This window comes from Diabrotica virgifera, chromosome 7, assembly GCF_917563875.1.
Source record: "Diabrotica virgifera virgifera chromosome 7, PGI_DIABVI_V3a".
NCBI lineage: Eukaryota > Metazoa > Arthropoda > Insecta > Coleoptera > Chrysomelidae > Diabrotica > Diabrotica virgifera.
In genome coordinates this window covers 90,855,329-90,871,079 of record NC_065449.1, presented here as the reverse complement: position 1 = coordinate 90,871,079, position 15,751 = coordinate 90,855,329, and the positions used below count along the sequence as shown (strand labels likewise).

The following is a 15,751-nucleotide window of genomic DNA, read 5'->3' as shown; positions in this document are numbered from 1 at the left end:
TTTGTTTTCAACACTTATACAAAATTGATTACAAATTATTGTCACTACAGTTGTTTCGGCAGAGTGCCTTTCTCAAGTCATGTATTTTTACCATGACTCTACACTTTATAGTCTTTTGACAAAGACCATAAATTGGATACAGAAGGCACAAGATAGAGATCTAAGGAAGAATATGGAGAAGACCTATATCCAACAGTGGATGCAAGAGGTTGAGGAATCATGATGATGATGATGATACCTCGAAGTTATTTTTTGACACAGGAATTTCTGTTAATCTACGCAATATGCTATAGTAATAAGCTACCAATTTAAATTTTGTATGATGGGATCATGAATTGTGTATGGTTTTGTCCGTATAGATGGGTTTTTGAGATACGGAGAATAGGGAACTTGCATAAAATTTTAAATTCGAAAAAAATATTATAAATCAGAACAGAACATAATTTAAAACATGTATCAAAGATTAAAAAGTTTTGTTTGGCTTTCGTTTGGCCCCTAAAGATGATTAAAAATTCAAATTAAAACAGGTGGCCCAAAACGCGTCGTGACGTCATTCGTTTAAATTATGTTTACATTCTTCCAAAAAAGTAAACAGAATTTAAAATTAGAGATTATAAACGTCAGTAGAAAATACAGGGCCCGGATTACGTAAACTCGATACGCATCGTATCTGCCATGTTTTACTGTAGCGCCTTATGGGAAAACATGGCGGATACGATGCGTATCGAGTGTACGTAATCCGGGCCCTTATGTAACCTCACAAGTGTTTTTGATCGTTTGAACTATTTTAAATTGACTAAAGGTTCTCTAAACCAAGGCCAGAAAACAGAAAAAAATATATATAGATTTTAAATTTGTACTTCTTATTATGAGGTTTTAAGGCGTGAAATTTTGGAAATCTTATTTTTAAAGGAAACTGAATATTATTATGCAATAAGAAAATGTGCAAGTTCCCTATTAGGTTTGGCATTCGTTTTGATACTGACACTGTTAAATGACATTTAAAATAGTTCAAACGATCAAAAACACTTGTGAGGTTACATAACTGTATTTTCTACTGACGTTTATAATGTCTAATTTTAAATTCTGTTTACTTTTTTGGAAGAATGTAAACATAATTTATTAAACGAATGACGTCACGACGCGTTTTGGGCCACCTGTTTTAATTTGAATTTTTAATCATCTTTAGGGGCCAAACGAAAGCCAAACAAAACTTTTTAATATTTGATACATGTTTTAAATTATGTTGTGTTGTGATTTATAACATTTTTTTCGAATTTAAAATTTTATGCAAGTTCCCTGTTTGCGTTGAGGTCTGATTATTTTAACAAGAAAAATAGATTGATTGTGGTCTTTTTCTGTGTCATTCTATTTGATTTTTGTTTTATTCGATGCTGAGTTCCAGGAGTCGATAATATAGCTCTGTTTCGTTTAAAAATTTAAAAGAATTATTTTTTCCCGAGGTGCATTTTTAATCTGTTTAATATATTCAGAAAGTGTAATTCCTAATTAAAAATAGGTAATATCAAAATGACACAGGAAAATAGATTTAAGCTTTTATGAAGAACTAAGTCAATCACTTAAAGATAAAATCTCGGTAAGAAAAAACATAATTCAAGAATTTTATTAGAATGGTTTGAAGAAATGAACAGTTGTAGATTATTCTGTAAAACTCTTGTCCAACGGCACTAAATCGTTTTTACGATCGCAAAATACGGACATCCTGTTAAATAATTAAACTAATGACTTTCCTTTAGAAATTCACAATAGTAAAAACAAATGTTAGTAGTTTTAAATCTCCAATTTCCTTTTAAAATCCCCAAAATGGTTTATAGGCTCGTAAAGACGATAGGTTGTTATACGTATTTGGTTGTGGTTTTTAATGATATATTTATTATGTAACTATTTCCTGATAACTTTACCTTCCCAAAATTATAATTGTTCGATAATTAAAAATCTACCAGTGTTGTTCGAGGAATTTTAATATATACCATTCATTGTCCTCGAAATAAAGACAAAATTATGCTTTTTATTGCTTTATATACAAGGTGTTTGGTAAAGAATAGGCCATAGCTTAACGTTAGATTTTTGAGGTTAAAATAGGACGATTTAGGCTAACTTACCTTAGTACAAAAGTTGATAATAACCGAAATAGTTAAACCGAAATAGTCAAAGTTAAACTTTTATTTTATTTATTCTTGAATATTTCCTGACAGGCATAGGATAACAACACGAAATTTAGTAAGTGGGTGTTTTTTGGGACGAGAAATCTAAATTCGACACCAAAAATGATGTATTACCCAGAGAGCGCCACATACGTCTTTCAGTGCTCATTTATTAAGTTCAGTTTGTTTATCTCACACTCTACATACTTTTTGGAGTAAAATTTTTATTCTCCTCATATTTTTACTTAAAAAAAGGTATACATACTACATTCGTCTCGCTACACTCAACCGTTTTTGAGATAAACGCATTTTGAATCTGCGAGGCAACATAATTTTTTGCATATCATTATCATTGTAGTTATACCCGAAAAATAACTTAAAACCATAAAAATTTACAGAAATGTATCGCAAATTTCTTTAAATGGAATTTGCGATGCAATAACATAAATATGAGAACTGGCACAATTATTATGGTTTCAAGTTTATTTTTCGGGTCTAACTACAATTATATTATGCACCAAAATATGTTGTATCGCAGAGTTAAAATGCGTTTATCTCGAAAACAGTTGAGTTTAGTGTAGTGATGGCGGTTTTTGACAAAACACCGGTTTTCGGTTATACCGGTTTTTTATGCCTACGGTTTAACCTGGCGGTTATAACCGGCCAAAAAAAACCGGTTTTTGCAAAAACCGGTTTTTGGTTTTTTAATCCAATAGGTTACAAAGTTACATTTATAATACACTTTAGTTTGCGATACTCCATTCGACTCGATATCAATATGATCAAAATTAGTACTATCGAAAGAACATGTATTACTTTTAACACGTTTGTATATTTGTATAATAGGTACATTTTAAATCATTTAATAATTCTTGTATGAGTGTATCGCTTTGAAAACGTAGCGAAATTCTTGGAGATTCGTATTCGTAATCAGTAATTTGATATTCATAGTCAGAGCATTATTTTTGGTAATCAGAAGTAGTCATTCACCCACTTTCAATGTCAAGAGTTAAGTGTGAAAAATAGATGATGTTTGCGTCTAATTCAACAAGATCACTTCTTATGTAAATATTATGATTACAAATACCTTTACAAGGAAATATTATAATAAAACTTAATAATGTTTCTGGCTGATGTGAGATTTCACTTTCAGTTTGCTTCTGTATTTTATAAAATAAAATAAAATTTTAATTATGGTTTTGTTTGGAATAATTACTTGAGAATAATAATTATGATTGGGACCCAAAATAATACCTAACCTAATCCTAATCACCGTAAAAACATAATAACCGGAGTTTACTTTAAAAAGAAAAACCGGTTATAACCGGGACAAAAAATAACCGGTGAAACCGGTTACTGCGAAGTAAAAAAACCATTTTAGGTTTATACCGGTAGGTTTTTCCCATCCCTGGTTTAGTGAGATGAACGTAGTATACGTTTTTTAAGTAAAAACATTACGAGAATAAAAATTTTGATTCAAAAAGGGGGATAAAAAAAACTGAACGTATTAAATGAGCACTGAAAGACGAAAGTGGCGCCCTCTGGGCAATACATCTTTTTTGGTGGCGAATTTAGATTTCTCATCCCAAAAAATCCTCGCTTACCAAATTTCGTGTTGTTATACCATTCCTGTCAGGAAATATTCAAGAATAAATAAAATAAAAGTTTAACTTTGACACCCTGTATTTCGGTTATTATCAACTTTTGTACTAAGGTAAGTTAGCTTAAATCGAACTATTTTAACCTTAGGAACCTGCGGTTAACCTATGGCCCATTCTTTACCAAACATCCTGTATATTTTATTGTATGTGGTTTACATGTAAACGTGGAGAATTCGCTGTACAAGGCAATGAAAATACCATACAATAATATTAAAATATCTTTCAAAAGGGAGTAAACCCTGTAGTTGGCTGTATACCTTCAATATAACAACGTGGAATGAAGTAAACAGTTCTGTTTTATGTAGGCATATATGAATTTATTAAAAAACCCTTAAAATTTATCCACGAAGGAGTGGAAGTACAAAACGTTTTCGGTCAAACTGAACATCATCAGTGTAAACTTCCAGTGTACAAGTAATTGAAACTCGCCACTTCAATAGGTATAAAAACCTCAAAAATACATTATTGTTACATTCTATAAAGAAAAGTGGTCGACATTAAGTCGATGTCTTAAGATTTAAAGATCACATGTGAATGTATTTCATCCTTGCTCGAAAATTGCACAAGGTAAATACTTGTGTTCAGGTGAGAGGTTACGAACCAACTCAGTACTTACCTTGTGCAATTTTCGAGCAAGGATGAAATACATTCACATAATGTGGTCTTTAAATCTTAAGACATCGACTTAATGTCGACCACTTTTCATTATAGAATGTAACAATAATGTATTTTTGAGGTTTTTATACCTATTGAAGTGGCTAGTTTTAATTACTTGTACACTGGACGTTTACACTGATGATAGTCAGTTTGACCGAAAACGTTTTGTACTTCCACTCCTTCGTGGATAAATTCTAAGGATTTTTTAATAAATTCATATATGCCTACATAAAACAGAAGTGTTTAGTTCATTCCACGTTGGTATTAAAATATCCTTTGTAAAGATATTCAAAATAAAGCATAATATTAGATTATCTGTAGTAAATTATTTTCATTGTCAATTAATTTGTAAAAACATGTACAAGGTGATTCAGTGAAACAGTACGATTTGACAATGCTGCTGACGATAAAATAGAGGAGCCGCGGGTTTGCGATGTAAACGCTGTGAATCTAGAGAGTGGGAAGTTTAGTTATCATGGAGACGTGGTCGGTGAAAAACGCATGTTTGCTGTGAAAGCTTATTACTGAAATGGTTAAAGTTGTGTGCGTGTATAACGAGTATTTCGTTTACACTACCATTTGCCGCCCCGCGCTGCAGTTTCTTCTAAAATGGCTATTAAGACTTGGGCTAGGAACTTTGAAGTAGTGATTCAATGTCATAGAAAAGAGGTGGCAGTGTCAAAACTGCTCGCACACCACAGAATATTGAGGCGGTGCCAAATTTATTACATGCGATGAGTCGCAGGGATTTTCGAGCATTCGAGTGTAATGAATTTGGCACTCGAATGCTCGAAAATCCCTGCTACTCATCGCATGTAATTAATTTGGCACCGCTTCAATATTCTTTTATTTGCGAGCAGTTCTGACACTACCACCTCTTTTTTACGATGTTGAACCATTACTCTCAAAGTTCCTAACCCAAGTCTTGTAACTTAGTCTTTGAACGGACGGAAAATGGTAGTGTAAATGTTCGTTAAAATAAATATATTTATTTAATAGTTAAAAATAAATAGGAAATGTTCATTGTACACGCACAAAACTTTCACCATTTTTATAATAAGCTTTCACACCAAATGCTCGTTATTCACAAGACCAAGCTTCCGTGCTAACTAAACTTCCCACTCTCTAGATTCACAGCGTTTACGTCGCAAGCCCGCGGCTCCTCCATTTTATCGTCAGCAGCGTTGTCAAATCGTACCGTTTCACTGAACCACCCTTTATAAATAAAATGTAAAACCACTGTTAGTCTAGACGCTAGAGGGTTTTCCGTGTCCTTTTCAATTCTGATGGACATACTCAACGGTTTCTTATGGATTTTTGGTTGTTGATTACGAATTTCAAGGGTTGATTTCGCTTCTAGTGTGCAAAAAATTGTTACGAAAAATTTAATTGTTTATAAGGCTCTAGCTTATTAACTAAAAGAGATAAAAACGATGTTTCAAATAAAATTTGTTCCTTAATAAAAAACGAAGAAAAAAACTGTTACTAAACTTAAATCCAACAATTAGAACTCACGATATTGTAAAATTAGTGCACAATGCAAATTGCAAAATAAGTATTTTTCGAAGCTTTAACGATCGTAACTAGTTATGCGCATGCAAATCAGACATAGAAGGTCTTATTTTAAAGCTTAATTAACAGGCTTCTAAACAAAGTTTGTTAAATTACTTTATCTTAGTCTCTTTTAATGATATACCCGTTTGAAGTTATAATTTTCTTAAAAAAATGTACATTAATTTGTTTATAAGGGTTTCAAGCAAATTTCAGCTATAAACATTTACACTTTAATTAACAATGATGATAGAAGAACTCAAAAGGAACAATTTGAGCTTACGAAAATGTTCGTAAGTTTATTTTTGGCCAAGATATTGATATTTTAATAGCGGGCTATGAGGCGCAAGATCCGCTCACAATCAAGTAAGTGACGAAATTCGTAGCCAAAATATCGATATCTTGGCCAAAAATAAACTTACGAACATTTTCGTAAGCTCAAAATGTTCCATTTGAGTTCTTCTATCATTATTGTTAATTAAAGTATAAATGTTTATAGCTCAAAGGACCCCGCAGAAACCTTATGAGAAATGGCTCTCGGTCAAATGCTCTGAAACTTTGGGTTTTGCTAGTCCTTGATGTGTAGAACAAAATACTCAATGGGCGCGTAGCTCCAAAAAATCATGGTTTTAAGATATAAGCTTCTGAAGGTATAAGTACAGTGAGGAAGTTTGAGTTGAAATAAATTCATTTTGTCGAGAATGGGCGACTCTGGAGATAAATTACGAATCAGGTACATTTTTATTTTTAAATTATAATTTTTTGGCATCTACATCATACTAGTGACGTCATCCAACTGGGCAATGTATAATTTTTTAAATGAGAATATGGGTCGTGTGATAGCTCATTTGAAAATTATACAATTCTCTATTCACTAATATAAACATTAACATAATTATTTATGCAGGGTACCCAAAAATATTTTTGAATTAAATTAATTCAGATAAAAAGAAGAATGTATATAATTTATTAAATTCGAAATACATTTTACTTCTGTCAGAAAAAAAATATTAATTTGAAAAATAAGCATGGGTTTTGGCTTAAATGAAATGTTCAAACTGCTAAGAGGCAGGTGGGTGGCAGCTTTAATATTAAATGTAAGCGAAAAACAATATTTATTTATCAAATAAATTTTTTTTCTGTTTTTGGACAACAGTAAAATGTATTTTGAATTAAATAAATTATATACATTCTTCTTTTTGTCTCAACTAATTTAATTAAAAAAAAATTTTGGGCACCCTGTATAAATAATTATGTTAATGTTTATATTAGTGAATAGAGAATTGAATAACCTTTTAAATGAACTATCATACGACCTCTATTCTTATTTAAAAAAATCATCGATTGCGTCATCACGCCCAGATGGATGACGTCACTAGTATGACATATATGCCAAAAAATTATAATTTAAAAATAAAAATCAACCTGATTCGTAATTTATCTCCAGAGTCGCCCATTCCCGAGAAAATGAATTTATTCCAACTCAACGTCCTCACAGTACCTATAACTTCAGAGGCTCATATTTTAAAACCATGATTTTTTGGAGCTATGCGCCCATTGAGTCTTTTGCTCTACACATCAAGGACTACCAGAACCCAAAGTTTTAAAGCATTTGACAGAAAGCCATTTCCCATAAAGTTTCTACGGGGTCCTTCGCTTGAAACCCTTATAAACAAATTAATGTACAGAAAATTATAAATTTAAACGGGTATAACTTGAAAACAAGTGAAAATAAAGTAATTTAGCAAACTTTGTTTGGAAGCCTATTAATTATTAAGCTTTAAAATGAGACCTTCTAAGGCTTATTTGCATGCGTAGAAGCCGAGTTACGATCGATAAAGTTTCGAAAAATACTTATTTTACAATTTGCATTGTTCACTAATTTTCATGGGCGCCCATGCCGTGCCCCCCCCCCCCTAGCTTTTCGGGTGCTTTAAACTATAATATGGTTATCCAAATTTTACAAAATATATTGTGCAACATTAGTTCTAATTTGAGTTCTATTCGTTGGATTTAAGTTTAGTAAACGCTTTTTTCTTCGTTTTTTATTAAGGAACAAATTTTATTTGAAATATTTGTTATCTCTTTTAGTTTATGAGCCAGTGCCTTATAAATAATTAAATTGGTTATAACAATCAATTTTTTGACCACTCGGATCGAAATTCACCCTCTAAATTCGTAATCAGCAGCTAAAAATCCATAAGAAACCGTTGAGTTTGTATATCAGAATTGAAAAGAACACGGTAACCTCTATTTGGCGCCGAGACTATGTATATTTTCAAATAATAAAATATTTTCTAAGCAAGGCAACTTCAATAGAAAATATTAAGCAGATATTTTTAAGATTCGACATCTTGTCCCTCTTCTTCCTGAATTTTCTTGTATTTAAGCATATTTTCTGTTTTGGTTTGAGTTTGGTTATTATCCTGTTGGAATATTACTATGCCCAGTTCTCAAACTTGCAATACATAGCAGTCCTTTGATTTTTTTCAAAAAATTGTCTGACCTATTGTATTCTCCATCTTATTTCTAGATCAGGATTTAGGATGTTATTTATCGAACATTCCAGGTACTTGAACTTCTTGACTTGTTCTAAAATATACCCTTCTCTTGTGGAAGGTTACATTTTAGATTTTTTCGGATTCACATAACTTGGCTTTCTTAATGTTTATTTTCATACCAAATTAGTCACAGACCAAATCAACACAGTATCGGCGGCATACCGGATGCTGTTGATATTTACACCGTTTACCCTTCACATCCTTATACGACGAGGTCGAGGCGCGTGTTGAAGCGAGCTTCAAGTGGGTCCTAATTTAAACGTCGGCAAAGAGAGATATAATATATATATAATAGTGGAAAAGAAAGAGAACGCAGATACCCTACAAGACGGTAAAATTAGTAATATTTACTTTGTGATAAAATGTCCCGAATATGTCCCGAAGGATACAGGCAACCAAAAAGTTGACCGCCCTCAGTGGTGGAGATAAAAATATTAGTTGGTTTTTTTAATTCTCACAATGATAAAAATTAGAACAAAACTTAGTTTGACCATAAAATTACCACGCCACTGATCGTACCCTCGGCTGACGAGACATCCACACTATCCACAGGCTAATAAATTTTAGCATTTGGTGTTATTTTAAGGGTCATAAATACCAAATTTTGACAGCAATTTCTCTATCTCTTCTTGCGTTTAATCTTTTTCACGTTGGGTTGAATCCCGTCTTCAGTTTTTATCTTTTTCTGTTACATTTTTTATTTCACTCATAATGTCGCAACACACTCTGTCAGTTTTCCTCTTTAGAATCCCCTAGTGCCTTAACTAAGGATCTTAACTTTAGCGTTTTGGTTCCAGGAGATTTTAAGTTTTTTACTAGTTTGATGCCCTTCCAATCTAAACCGATTTCTTCTTGTAATAGTAGGTCATGTCTTACTCATCAAATGCTTTTGTGAAGTCTATAAAGCATATAAATATAATCTTTCTGTTAGTCGCAGCATTTTTGGGTAAGGACTAATAAACAACAGGGCTCTGAATCCATACTGATCGTCTCCAATAATTATTTTGCACAACTAGAGATTCGATTATGTCCTACTTTTGATAGCATTTTTACTGTATGACTCATAAGTAGACTTAGGCAAATATGCAAATAAAAAGGTATAAAATATGCGCATAAACATGCAGTATTTTACTTAAAAATATGCATGTTTATCTAGAAAATATGCATGTAATAAAAAAAATTTTGACAATATTATTTTATTTACAAAAATATTTATACATATTATAAAATATTTTCACATGTTATATTAATTAACATGGATGTATGCCTTTTCTCATGAGGATCTTTCAGTGCGTCACAGTTTTTCGATTTCTTTCTAACGCATTAAATTGTATGTGACAGAAAAAAACGCACGTCGGTGATTATATTTCGTCAGTGACATTTATAACATTTATTCTAGTTGTCAATAGGTGGCGCCATAATCAAAAATAAAATAATTTGCGAATTATGTAATATATCTACGAATGAAATCTGAACAATTTAAAAGACTATACAAATCAAAGAAAATACCATTTTATAAATGCAATAAACACAATTGGATTTAGACGGACAGTATCGTCGCCCCCGCTAGCGAAATTATTCCGATTCGATTTTTTGGCACAAACTTACTCAAAAATAGGTCCTTATAACATATCCACATGGTGCCGAGCGGTGCTGTGGTCGAAAAATTGTTTAAACAATTTTTTTTAAACAAATTCACAAAAATAATTTTTTCATTTCCAACAAATTTTTTTTATATAAATTGGCTTATTCTGAGCAAAAAAGGTCTCTTGTCATTTTTTTCTAAAATTGACTGTTGTCGAGTTATATGCGATTAAAAATATGAAAAATGCGAAAATGGCCATTTTCAAGGCTTAATAACTCGAGTCAACATTATTATTATGAAATTCAAAAAGTGACCAAATTAAGTATCAAACCCCTTCTTCAAGGTTCTGAAGAGATATTTGTCATTATTTTATTACAAAGCTGTTATTTTTAATTACAAACAATTAGCGCTATAGTCCAGGATGTATCCGTCGCCCCCGTTAGTGAAATTATTCCGATTCCATTTTTTTGCAGAAACTTACTCAAAACGAGGTCCTTATAACATATCCACAGGGTGCCGGGCGGTGATGTGGTCGAAAAATTGTTTAAACAATTTTTTTTAAACAAATTCACAAAATTTTTTTTTTATTGCGAACGATTTTTTTTTAGACAATTTGGGTTATTCTCAGCAAAAAAGGTCTCTTGTGATTTTTCTCTTAAATTGATTATTGTCGAGTTATATGGCCATTTTCGCATTTTTCAAATTATTAATCGCGTATAATTCGACAACAATCAATTTAAAAAAAAATCACAAGAGACATTTTTTGCTCAGAATGTCCCCAATTATCTAAAAAAAATTTGTTCGAAGTAAAAAAATTATTTTTGTGAATTTGTTTAAAAAAAAATTTTAAACAATTTTTCGACCACGTCACCGCCCGGCACCCTGTGGATATGTTATAAGGACCTCGTTTTGACTAAGTTTCTGCAAAATGGAATCGGAATAATTTCACTAACGAGGGCGACGATAAATCCTGGCCTATAGCGCTTATTGTTGGTAATTAAAAAAAAAAAAGAAAACAGCTTTCTAATAAAATAATGACAAAAATCTCTTCAGGACCTTGAAGAAGGAATTTGAAACTTGATTTGGTGACTTTTTGAATACCATAATAATAATGTTTAATCGAGTTATTAAGCCTTGAAAATGGCTATTTTCGCATTTTCCAAATATTTAATCGCATATAACTCGACAACAATCAATTTTAGAAAAAAATGACAAGAGACCTTTTCGCTCAGAATAAGCCAATTTATCTAAAAAAATTTTGTTCGAAAAGAAAAAATTGTTTTTATTAATTTGTTTAAAAAAAATGTTTTAAACAATTTTTCGACCACGGCACCGCCCGGCACCCTGTGGATATGTTATAAGGACCTCTTTTTGAGAAAGTTTGTGCAAAAAAATCGAATCGGAATAATTTCGCTTGCGAGGGCGACGATACTGCCCGGTCTAATTTGATTTTATGCCAAATTGCAAAAAAAATGTGACAACTGTCAAATTTAACTAAAATGTCATGTCACTAAAATGTATATTATCACGGACTTACCTTCTTTTCTATCATTTGTGACGCACTGAAAAATGCTCATGAAAAGAAGCATATGTGTATTTTACAAACTAAGTTTATGTAATTATACATTTAAGGTTAACAAATAAATAATATTATTTCGAATTGTGGTAACGCTGTTAACATACTGTTACGCTGTTGAAATTTACTAAACGCAACAGCAAATGACAGTAAGTGACTTGCTGTTGCGTTTAGTAAATTTCGATTTCCGACTTATCATCGACTTATTTCGTATGCTTTAAATGATGACGCACGGGTAAAGATTCGCGGACTCAACTGTACATAGAAAAAAGTGAAGAATTACAAAGAATGATGGAAGAATTAGATAGAGAATCGACAAAGATAGGACTGAATCGGACAGGAAAAGAAACGAATGGATCCGTAACAAAACAAAAGTGAAAGATGTCTCTACCCAAGTAGCAAAGCTTAAATGGAAGTTTGCCGGGCACACCCTACGCCATAAGGATGAAAGATGAAATAAGACGATTATACATTGGAGACCGTGGAACCACAAACGGAAAAGGGGAAGGCCACAGATGCGATGGTCAGATGACCTGAAGAAACACACTGGGTCAAAATGGGTGCAAATTTCTCAAGACAGGGAGGCATGGAAGAAGGAAGAGGAGGCCTATATCCAAGAATGGATGTTTAGGGCTGATATGATAGATAGAAGAGGCTAAATCTGAAGGATAAATTGGCTTTAGTAGCCTATCTATAAGAAGAAAGCTTACAGGAACCAGCAGTACAGATATAAAACAAATTACTTTTTTGAAACCCCTCTGTGACTCAGCGGTAAGAGCGTCTACCTTTCGACCTAGGTCGTGAGTTCGGATCTCACCTGGGTAGAGAATTTTTCATTTATTAAAAATTAATAAATGAAAAATAGTTTTTATCCTTATGGGATAGGTACTCACCATAGGGACCGCATACGTTTGGATAGAATAAGCGTATATTGCAAAGACAATGACGTTGACTTTGCTAAGTAACAAGACATTTACTCAACACACAATACACATTACACTAGGTACCTGATTGGAAAAATCCACTCTACCATGCCAATGGCCATTAGTGGTCGAGGTACTAAGCTAAATAAAAAAAATCACTTTTATTACTACATCTTATGTTATTACTTTATATCTTTTACTGAGAATTTATTTAATTATCCTCGTAAGATCCTTTACTCTAGTTTTAACTCCCAAACTAAGGTTGCAACACATACCAAGGTTTGTTTACCACTTACGATTTTTTAATGAGCGATATAAAATTCTTATGGTAATTAATTTATCTCTGACAGAACAGTGTTATTTAGCGTTAGTTAGTCTGGTTTTCATTTTGAAGGACTATTGTTGATATCATCAAGAATCGGCGCCCACTATGACAATGTGAAGCCAACTTTGCTTTGTTAAAGTTGTTTTGGTGGTGCTTGTTATAATCAGTTCAAAGAAAACGATTTTTTGTTTGGTAAGTTTTTATAGGATCTTTTAAATAGGCCTGGCAAAACTAACTATAATTTTTGGAATTTAATTACAATTTTTTAAAAGTTCATATTTTGTTAATTTGTTATAATTCTTTTAATAATAACTTAACGTGAAGTAAAAACTCCCTGGTGTAGTTGGTATAATATTTAATTAAGAATTAAAATTCTTTATTATTTATTATTATCCCGGTTATTTATAGCGTTCTTCTTCTCCTGTCGGTTCCCAGTTTCCAGCTTCGTCGGTCTTTCCATTCGCCAGGGTGAAGATTCCTTTCCGACATTGCCTTCTGAATGCCGCCTAGCCAGGATTGTTTCGGCCTTCCTCTCTTCTTTCTTTCCCTTGGCGTCCATTTTAGAATTTGTTTTGGCAGTCTGTCGTCGTTCATTCTTTCTACATGGCCATACCAGGTCAGTTGTCTCCTTTGAATTTCGTCTATGATGGTTGATAGGTCTGGATCCCGCGTATGAAAAAAAATGGATTAATAGCAAACTGAAAATTTGTTAATAGCTTAAGGGTGTCTAGTCGGATAAACTTTGATATATGGGAACACTGGAACAAGGGCAGTTTTAATTGTGGAACAGGTTACAAATTTGGAACGGTCACACCACGAAAACGGCACATTAATTTTGTCCGACAGAACAGACTTAAACTCTTCGAACAGAGATTAAACTCTCATGCAAAAATCAGACTGCTATTTATCACCTGTCATAATTCCTGTCAATTGATATATTCTACATGTTCCACTCATTAAAACGCCCATTTGGTGATAAATAGCAGTCTGATTTTTGTATGAGAGTTTAATATTTGTTCAGAGAGTTTAAGTCTGTTTTGTCGGACAAAATACATGTGCCGTTTTCGTGGTTTGACGGTTCCAAATTTTTAACCTGTTCCACAATTAAAACTTCCCCTGTTCCAGTGTTCCCATATATCAAAGTTTCTCCGACTAGACACACCCGGGGACACAAAGGGGAGCGAAGACAAATGTTAGCGGAAAAGTTTTTTCTAAAATCATATATAAAAGACCCGATTTTGATCAATAAAATTTGTATGTTAAACACTTTCGATCTAACAATAAAGTATTGGTCAAAAAAGCCGTCTCCCACTTTATGCACAGCTTTTCGAAATACTTGTAATATTAGTAACATTATTACAAATCCACCGAAATCCGAATTTTTTAAGTGCTTAGAGATCTCAAAAATCGAAATTCCGATATACTCTGAAAATATGCTACTTAACTTAGCAAATGCATCCTTAAGAATTATACTGCTAGATATCCTAACCATATACAAGTGTACACGGATGCTTCAAAACAAACACATGGAGTAGGCTGTGCTTTTTATATACCAGTACTTAATGGTGAAAAAAAATTCAAACTTAATCTCATGACATCAATATTTTCCGCTGAAACTTTAGCTATTATAAAAGCATGCCAATACGCTGACAACCATGATATCAAAAAAATAAACATACTGTCTGACTCTTTATCAGTCCTAAAAAGTTTCTCTAGCCAACTAGATGCAAATTCTGTAAGCAGTAATCCCTTTATAGTAGAATTAGAAACACTAATATCTGACTTAACGAGCAGACAATTCAATATAATTTTTACTTGGGTTAAAGCGCACATTGGTCTCCAAAATAACGAAAAAGTAGATGAGTTAGCGAAAGACGGTAGTCTAAACGGCGAGGAAATTTCAAATGATATTGGGCTACAAAAATGCATTTCGATAAGTAAATATAATTTAAAGAATAGCTGGAAATTAAGATGGAAACAATATTGCGTAAACCACCGACAAGTTACATACTGTTACATCCAGAGATCCCAACGCAGTACTGGCACAAAAATCAAGATTTGTCGAGATATGATATAGTTACCATAAGCCGTTTAAAATTTGGACATGCCTGTTTCCCGTCTCACTTGTTCAAGATTGGTCTGATAGAGTCTGATTTATGTGATATATGTAATATACCAAGCGATTTAAATCACATTTTTTTCGCATGTAACAAGTTTAACATACATAGAAATAAACTATACATTCAGCTGATGCAAGAAAACCTTTTCCCCCCTTACAATCTTATAAATTTACTGGCTCTAAATAAAATTTCAATCTTTAGTATTCTTTTAGGTTTTCTCAAGTCGTGTAAATTAAAACTTTAGATTAGGATTAGCTTTGAATAACCTTTGTTTTTCTCCTGGTCGTTATAATATCCATTGCCTCCGTGGTCTACCTATTCTGTGGTTAGTCACCCTGATCGATCCCTGGGTGTGAAAATTGTTTTTCCTTTTCCCATCCTTGCTCGTTTTGGTTTCGTCATAATCTCGCTGCTTGTTAGGATTAGAGAGTTTTTAGTTTAGGATTTGGTGCTGGCTAAATGGGCATAGCTCCCAAGGGCCAAAAAAAAAGTTAGGTTAATAATGTTAACTATGGATTAACTGACAGATCTTCAGGTCATTCATAGTTTGTGGTTAGACAACGCTAACTACTAGATGGCGCTATATCTTGTGCTGCATCAAAATTAATGGGAAATGTCAAGAGTTGT

General features: G+C 32.6%; 1 protein-coding gene across 3 annotated transcripts in view; it reads left to right on the top strand.

Moving 5' to 3' along the window:
• The window catches only part of LOC114329508 (protein yellow), a 371,690-nt gene that overhangs the window by 14,372 nt on the left and 341,567 nt on the right, over nucleotides 1-15,751 (top strand). Inside the window, exons 1-2 of one of the 3 annotated variants that reach the window (XM_050655688.1) lie at nucleotides 13,062-13,196; nucleotides 13,413-13,620. The exons of 1 other annotated variant lie outside the window; for it this stretch is intronic. The gene's annotated coding sequence lies outside the window, so the exon portion shown is untranslated. Of the gene's footprint in view, nucleotides 1-13,031; nucleotides 13,197-13,412; nucleotides 13,621-15,751 lie in introns of those variants that run through there. One more of the 3 variants, XM_028278641.2, reaches the window with a different exon arrangement.